Here is an 8,630-nt window from a genome sequence, read left to right as displayed (position 1 = left end):
ACTAGCTCATTCTTTTTCTTGCCTCATTAGTATCCTAATTTAATACAAACTGTCACACTGTCCTGAACTGCTTTCTTTTCGATATTTTTCAAGTTGTTCTCGCTTAGTTTGAAAATTTCTAGTATTTCAATTTTTTCGTGAACAGAACTTAAGTTCTTTTCATCAGAAAAGTTGAAATAGTCCTCTCATGGTCGCAACATGTACCAGAACCCACTGATTCCTTGTGCAACTGTTGTTGTTGTTGTTGTTGTTGTTGATATGCATTTCAGTCCAGAGACAGGTTTGATGCAGCTCTCTACGCTACTCTATCCTGTGCAAGCTTCTTCATTTCCCAGTACCTACTGCAACCTACATCCTTCTGAATCTGCATAGTGTATTCATCTCTTTGTCTTCCTCTATAATTTTTACCCTCCATGCTGCCCTCCAGTACTAAATTGGTGTTCCCTTGGTGCCTCACAACATGTCCTACCTACCGAACCCTTCTTCTAGTCAAGTTGTAGCACAAATTCCTCTTCTCCCCAATTCTATCCAGTACCTCCTCATTATTTATGTGATCTAGCCATCTAATCTTCAGCATTCTTCTGTAGCACTACGTTTTGAAAGCCCCTATTCTCATCTTGTCCAAACTATTTATCGTCCATGTTTCACTTCCATATATGGCTACACTCCATACAAGTACAAATACAATCGCAAAACTCATCTACTACTTTAAGTGTCTCATTTCCTAATCTAATTTCCTCAACATCACCCAATTCATTTGACTACATTCCATTATCCTCATTTTGCTTTTGTTGATGTTCATCGTTCAAGTGCTCTTCCAGGTCCTTTGGTGTCTCTGACAGAATTACAATGACATTGGCAAACCTCAAAGTTTTTATTTCTTCTCCATGGATTTTAATTCCTATCCCAAATTTTTCTTTTGCTTGCTCAATAAACAGAGTGAATAACGTTGGGATTAGGTTACAACCCTGTCTCACTCCCTTTCCAACTATTGCTTCCCTCTCATGCCCCTCGACTCTTACAGCTACCATCTGGTTTCTGTACAAATTGTAAGTAGCCTTTCGTTCCTTGTATTTTACCGCTGCCACCTTCAAAATTTGAAACAGAGTATTCCAGTCAACATTGTCAAAAGCTTTCTCTAAGTCTACAAATGCTAGAAACTTAGGTTTGCCCTTCCTTAATTTATCTTCTAAGGCAAGTCATAGATTCAGTATTGCCTCATGTGTTCAGACATTACTCCAGAATCCAAACTGATCTTCCCCAAGATCGGCTTCTATCAGTTTTTCCATTCGTCTGTAGAGAATACGTGTTAGTATTCTGCAGACATAAATTGTTAAACTGATAGCCCAGTAATTTTCACATCTGTCAACACCTGCTTTCATTGGGGTTGGAATTATTATATTCTTCTTGAAGTCTGAGGGTATTTCGCCTGTCTCATACATCCTGCTCACCAGATGGTAGAGTTTTGTCAGGGATAGCGCTCCCAAGGTTATCAGTAGTTCTAATGGAATGTTGTCTACTCCTATGGCCTTGTTTTGACTCAGGTCTTTCAGGGTTTTGTCAAACTCGTCATGGAGTATTGTATGTCCCATTTCATCTCCATCTACGTCCTCTTCCATTTTCACAATTTTGCCCTCCAATTCATTGCCCTTGTATAGACTCCCTATATATTCCTTCCACCTTTGATTGGAACTGGGTTTCCATCTGAGCTGTTGATATTCATACAAGTGGTTCCCTTTCTTCAAAAGTCTCTTTAATTTTCCTGTAGACAGTATCTGTCTTACCCCTAGTGATATATTCCTTACATTTGTCCTCTAGCTGTCCCTGTTTAGCTATTTTGCACTTCCTGTTGATCTCATTTTTTAGACGTTTGTATTCCTTTTTGTCTGCTTCATTTACTGCATTGTTATATTTTCTCTTTCATCAATTAAATTCAATATATCTTCCGTTACCCAATGATTTCTATTAGCCTTCATCTTTTTACCTACTCTTCTACAGTACTTCCCCCCCCGTTCTTGTCAATCGTTCCCTAATGCACTCCTTGAAACTCTCTACAACCTCTGATTCTTTCAGTTTATCCAGGTCCCATCTCCTAAAAATTCCCACCTTTTTACAGTTTCTTCAGTTTTAATCTACAGTTCATAACCAATACATTGTAGTCAGAGTCAACATCTGCCCCTCAAAATGTCTTAAAATTAAAAACTGGTACCTAAACCTCTGACTTAGAATTATATAATCTATCTGAAACCTTCCAGTGTCTCCAAGCCTACTCCATGTATACTACCTTCTTTCATGATTCTTGAACCAAGTGTTGGCCTATGATTAAGTTATGCTCTGTGCAAAATTCTACCAGGCGGCTTCTTCTTTCATTCCTTACCCCCACTGCATATTCACCTACTACTTTTCCTTCTCTTCCTTTTCCTGCTATCGAATTCCAGTCCCCCCATGACTATTAAATTTTTGTCTCCCCTCACTATCTGAATGATTTCTGTTATCTCATCACACATTTCTTCAGTCTACTCGACATCTGCGGAGCTAGTTGCCATATAAACTTGTACTACTGTGTTAGGCATGGGATTCATGTGTATCTTGGCTACAGTAATGCATTCACTCTGCTGTTCATAGTAGCTTACCTGTGCTCCTATTTTTTTCATTCATTATTAAACCTCCTCCTGCATTACTTCATCTTGATTTTGTATTTACAACCCTGTATTCACCTGACCTGAAGTCTTGTTGCTCCTGCCACTGAACGTCACTAATTCCCACTATATCTAACTTTAACCTACCCATTTCCCTTTTTAAATTTTATTACCTACCTGCCCGATTAAGGGATCTGACGTTACATGTTCCAATTTGTAGAATGCCAGTTTTGTTTCTTCTGATAACCATGTCCTCCTGAGTATTCCCCACCTGGAGATCTGAATGGGGGATTATTTTACCTTCAGACTATTTTACCCAAGAGGACGCCATTATCATTTAACCATACAGTAAAGCTGCAAGCCCTTGGGAAAAATTATGGTTGTAGTTTCCCCTTGCTTTCAGCCATTTGCAGAATCCATCAACAAGGCTGTTTTGGTTAATGTTACAAGGTCATAGCAGTCAATCATCCAGACTGTTGCTCTTGCAACTACTGAAAAGGCTGCTGCCCTTCTCAAGGAACCACAGACTTCTCTGGGCTCTCAACAGATACCCCTCCGTTGTGGTTTCACCTACAGCACACAATCCCCCCACCAACGAAAATGTCCATTATTCATGGGGGAGTATCTGTATAGCATGCCCTACTCGAAAGTATTAACATTTTTGCTGGCCGCAGTGGCCGAGCGGTTTTAGGCCCTTCAGTCTGGAACCGCGCAACCTCTACACTCGCAGGTTCGAATCCTGCCTCAGGCATGGATGTGTGTGATGTCCTTCGGTTAGTTAGGTTTAAGTAGTTCTAAGTTCTAGGGGACTGATGTCCTCAGATGTTAAGTCCCATAGTGCTCTCAGCCATTTTAACCATTAACATTTTCGTAGCAGGGAAAATATTAATTTTTAAACACGAAACTAGCAATTTTCAGTTATTGTAATAGCTGTGTTTGCTTTAAATGATGCTTGGTACGATACAGAATAATCTTTTAAATTAATAGAAAGGTAAAACTTCGATGTCTGTGAGACCACAGAAATCACACGTTTACATTGTCCACTTTTAGGACTGTGTGGCACTTATCTCCAGAGAAAATCAGTTCCCCCTTTGCACCTGTTTTTTCTTCCAAAACAATGCAGACTTTCTTCTCCTCAGTTATGCTTTGACATTAAATATGCACTATATCACTTTTACTACTTTTCCTGATTTTAACAATATTTTATTGCTGCATGGAACATGTATAACCAAAAGCAGTATTTTTAACTTAAGCCAACAGTTGGTTAGTTTAGGTTAGCACTCCCAAGTGTGGTGTGGGTAATGGGGCTCCATTTGCAATAGTCTTGGTACATAACAAAGAACATTACACTGAATGTTATGCACTGCCTATCTTGTAGTTTTATCTGCACCACAGTAGCAAACAGACTGTTGCTCGGTAAAACCTTATCGTATGGCAGTGCCTCTGAAAAGATACTAATACCACGAATATTTGTGGTTGTCAACTTTGAAGGAGCAGTCGAACTTCATTCTTTCAGAAGTTATTTAACTGTTACTCAAATGATCTTGTGTTATTACTGCTAAATTTGAATGTTCTTCTTGAAGTCAAGATAGATGCAAGCTGTGAAATCCTTACACAGTTCAATGGCTACCAATTTTAAAATTTTGCAGCTACATGTTACTAAAACTTGGATAACTGAACATTATCTACAAGAAATCTCCAAATCTGAAGCTTTACATGATATCGCAATATGACCAGATAATTTGGTATCAGCACTAATAAATTTGAAGTTGAGTTTCAAAGGTATATACTTCTGTGACAGTCTTTCATTGCTGTGAATCTGAAATTATTTTGTACCATCTTTTGAGCACTGAAAATTATTTACACAAAACTGGTGAGGAATTTAGGATTCAGTTAGTTACTTTATGATAGTGACTTAAATAAAAACTTTAGAATAAAACTTAATATAATGAGTAATTAAACATGACACTTTTGTCTGAAATATCCATTACACTTCTCATTACTTGGATTAAATAAAAAGTCTTGCCTCAATTATTGCAGTCTATGCAGTGATGTATATGATTCTTGCAGAATGATAGCTGGGTAGACTCTTCACATCTCCAGTGAAATGTATCAAATAATTCGTTACTATGGTGCTGCTTATGGTAGCCATTTTCCTTTAACTTGCTCTGACTGCTGATTCCATCTTACATAAATGTTGGATATTCTTGCTGTCCAAAATCCCCTATTTCTGGAGACGACTTTAAGACACAAAGGCCACTGTCACACCAACTTTCACTAATACAAGCATAAGCAACGTTTTAGCATCTACAGTACTGTCGAATCGCCAGGCATAGCGCAACAATGTATGTACACATTCTACCTCGCTGCAGCTACCATATTTTCGTTTCGTTCCATTCTTTCCGTCGCGCCACTAGCGCCAAGGTAATCCACACAATAGCCAGTTGAAAACCCAAAGTGGATACCCAGCTTTCTTATATACACTGTAAAAATGAATACACACTTTTAAATAACTTATGAATATTAAAATTAATAAGTTTATAAAAAACATACCTTGTAACGTTTTTGGGTTCTTTAAACAATATCTACTACTTAATTTGTTTTTTTCAACTTCTCAGAGACCTTCAACATAGTTCGTATACATTGATAACCTTAACATAATTAGAAAACATCGATAATTTTGTGTCGACTTTTGTATTAAAAATTTAAATGAGAATTTTTATTAAATTTTAGATGAAAATTAAGCAGTTACATTACACAATGTTAACTTCCTCCACATAAATCGCTACAAATCAATGTTCTAACACACTGTTTATATGTGAACCAAGGCTGCAAAAATACATTCAGTAATCACACTGTCTGAGCACTTATCAAAAAAGTACATTCTAGAGCTAGCAGTTGTGAGCTTTGTATCATAACTTTTTACATCTGTTGACACCATATAGCTCTAGGTGATGATATAGTCACAAAGTGCAAGGAACAAGACAGCAGAATTTATTGGTAACAGAAGAGAGTGAAAATACATATGTTATCTGTTCAAAAGGTCTCACACCCACATACAGAACACGGCAACAGGAATCTTACATGTTACTTTGTTCATGTAAATATTGCATCTAACCTTACCCCTATCAGTCTACATCTGCTCATCTCTTCACTAATATATACAGGGTGTTACAAAAAGGTACAGCCAAAGTTTCAGGAAACATTCCTCACACACAAAGAAAGAAAATATGTTATGTGGACATGTGTCCGGAAACGCTTACTTTCCATGTTAGAGCTCATTTTATTACTTCTCTTCAAATCACATTAATCATGGAATGGAAACACACAGCAACAGAACGTACCAGCGTGACTTGAAACACTTTGTTACAGGAAATGTTCAAAATGTCCTCCGTTAGCGTGGATACGTGCATCCACCCTCCATCGCATGGAATCCCTGATGCGCTGATGCAGCCCTGGAGAATGCCATATTGCATCACAGCCATCCACAATACGAGCGCGAAGAGTCTCTACATTTGGTACCGGGGTTACGTAGACAAGAGCTTTCAAATGCCCCCATAAATGAAAGTCAAGAGGGTTGAGGTCAGGAGAGCGTGGAGGCCATGGAAGTGGTCCGCCTCTACCAATCCATCGGTCACTGAATCTGTTGTTGAGAAGCGTACGAACACTTCGACTGAAATGTGCAGGAGCTCCATCCTGCATGAACCACATATTGTGTCGTACTTGTAAAGGCACATGTTCTAGCAGCACAGGTACAGTATCCCATATGAAATCATGATAACGTGCTCCATTGAGCGTAGGTGGAAGAACATGGGGCCCAATCAAGACATCACCAACAATGCCTGCCCAAACGTTCACAGAAAATCTGTGTTGATGACGTGATTGCACAATTGCGTGCGGATTCACGTCAGCCCACACATGTTGATTGTGAAAATTTAGAATTTGATCACGTTGGAATGAAGCCTCATCTGTAAATAGAACATTTGCACTGAAATGAGGATTGACACATTGTTGGATGAACCATTTGCAGAAGTGTACCCGTGGAGGCCAATCAGCTGCTGATAGTCCCTGCACACGCTGTACATGGTACAGAAACAACTGGTTCTCCCGTAGCACTCTCCATACAGTGACGTGTTCAACGTTACCTTGTACAGCAGCTGACATTAGGGTTATCGTCAACTACACGAAGAATTGCCTCGTCCATTGCAGGTGTCCTCGTCGTTCTAGGTCTTCCCCAGTCGCGAGTCATAGGCTGGAATGTTCCGTGCTCCCTAAGACGCCGATCAATTGTTTCGAACGTCTTCCTGCCGGGACACCTTCGTTCTGGAAATCTGTCTCGATACAAACGTACCGCGCCACGGCTATTGTCCCGTGCTAATCCATACATCAAATGGGCATCTGCCAACTCCGCATTTGTAAACATTGCACTGACTGCAAAACCACGTTCGTGATGAACACCAACCTGTTGATGCTACGTACTGATGTGCTTGATGCTAGTACTGTAGAGCAATGTGTCGCATGTCAACACAAGCACCAAAGTCAACATTACCTTCCTTCAATTGGGCCAACTGGCGGTGAATCGAGGAAGTACAGTACATACTGACGAAACTAAAATGAGCTCTAACATGGAAATTAAGCGTTTCCGGACACATGTCCACATAACATCTTTTCTTTATTTGTGTGTGAGGAATGTTTCTTGAAAGTTTGGCCGTACATTTTTGTAACATCCTGTTGTGTCAGTTGCACAATCCAGGGTTAGGTAACTGAGGAGTAGGCCAGCCATGGGTTAAATTGGTGTGCATGTTGTATGGCTCTATTTTATTCCCTGGCTTTGCTAGGTTTCGTCAGGTATAAATTTCTTACATTTATATATGTAAGTTACGAAAGTTGAAAAATGTTCTACTTTCTTGCATGATATCAATCCCCACAATTGTGTATGAACTTCAGTTACTGCTGGAAGGCAGGCCTGCTCTCATTGTGCTCTCGTTCATTCCACAGCACACATCCTGAATCGTTTCGTTATGTACATGGAAGGCTAGCGTCATGTCAAAATGATGGGCTTAGTGTTCAACAACGTAAATAAATGCTTTCTAAAGTGGGAAAATCTTCTTCAACAGTTTAATAGAAATTTCATTCTAATATTTAACAACTCCTTATATTCACTTATTTGTAACAAAGTATCACACCATGATCTGAAGTGACAGAATGGATTAAAAAGTATTTAAACTGAGGTTGGGAACATGCTGAGGTCTGTATTACTGCAAAATAGTCAATACTGTAAGGGTATTTTTTTTATTTTAGTGCAATTATATATATATATATTTTTTACTGTTGTCTTTGAGTGTAAATATAACTGTGAAATGGAAAGTTATTAGTGGCTTAGAGATTTTAAATGATTCTGAATCTCATAAAAATCCCTTGTAAATATCACAGTGTTTGTATTGGCGCCATCATTGAGTATGACTGTTCTGCACATTAGTACAATGTCTGGTTACGAAATACAGTACCACATCGGTTACAAAACGTGTATTTACAGCACCTATGACCTATCAGAACACTGACTAACTCTGAAAATCAAAATAAACTGAACTGTTGAGATAAACACTTACTTTCCAATTCATATTCAGTGTCTTATAGATAAAATACAAATTCAGAAATAGTGCTCTCCAGAATTCAATTTGCATATTGCAGTGACTGAAGTTCCCAGATATTTCAGGTTAATTGTAAGTAATGCCACCTGCTACAACATCTTGTAGTAGTGTATTACACTTTTATACAGAGCCATAAATGTGACTCAAAAATATTACAAAATTGAATTTTATCATTTGAAAATGATTTTCGAACGAAATATCGTTGTCCAAAGATACCTCTATTATTAGTGTACTGGATGTTTTAAAATGATTCCTACTAGCTCCTATTTCCATACCAAACATCTCTGGGTACTATCTATGGCTTTACGCCCTTTGGATGTGATCTATGGCTCTACTCCCA

This window comes from Schistocerca nitens, chromosome 9, assembly GCF_023898315.1.
Source record: "Schistocerca nitens isolate TAMUIC-IGC-003100 chromosome 9, iqSchNite1.1, whole genome shotgun sequence".
Taxonomy (NCBI): domain Eukaryota; kingdom Metazoa; phylum Arthropoda; class Insecta; order Orthoptera; family Acrididae; genus Schistocerca; species Schistocerca nitens.
The sequence above is the reverse complement of the archived record's forward strand: the minus strand, read 5'-3'. Positions refer to the sequence as shown.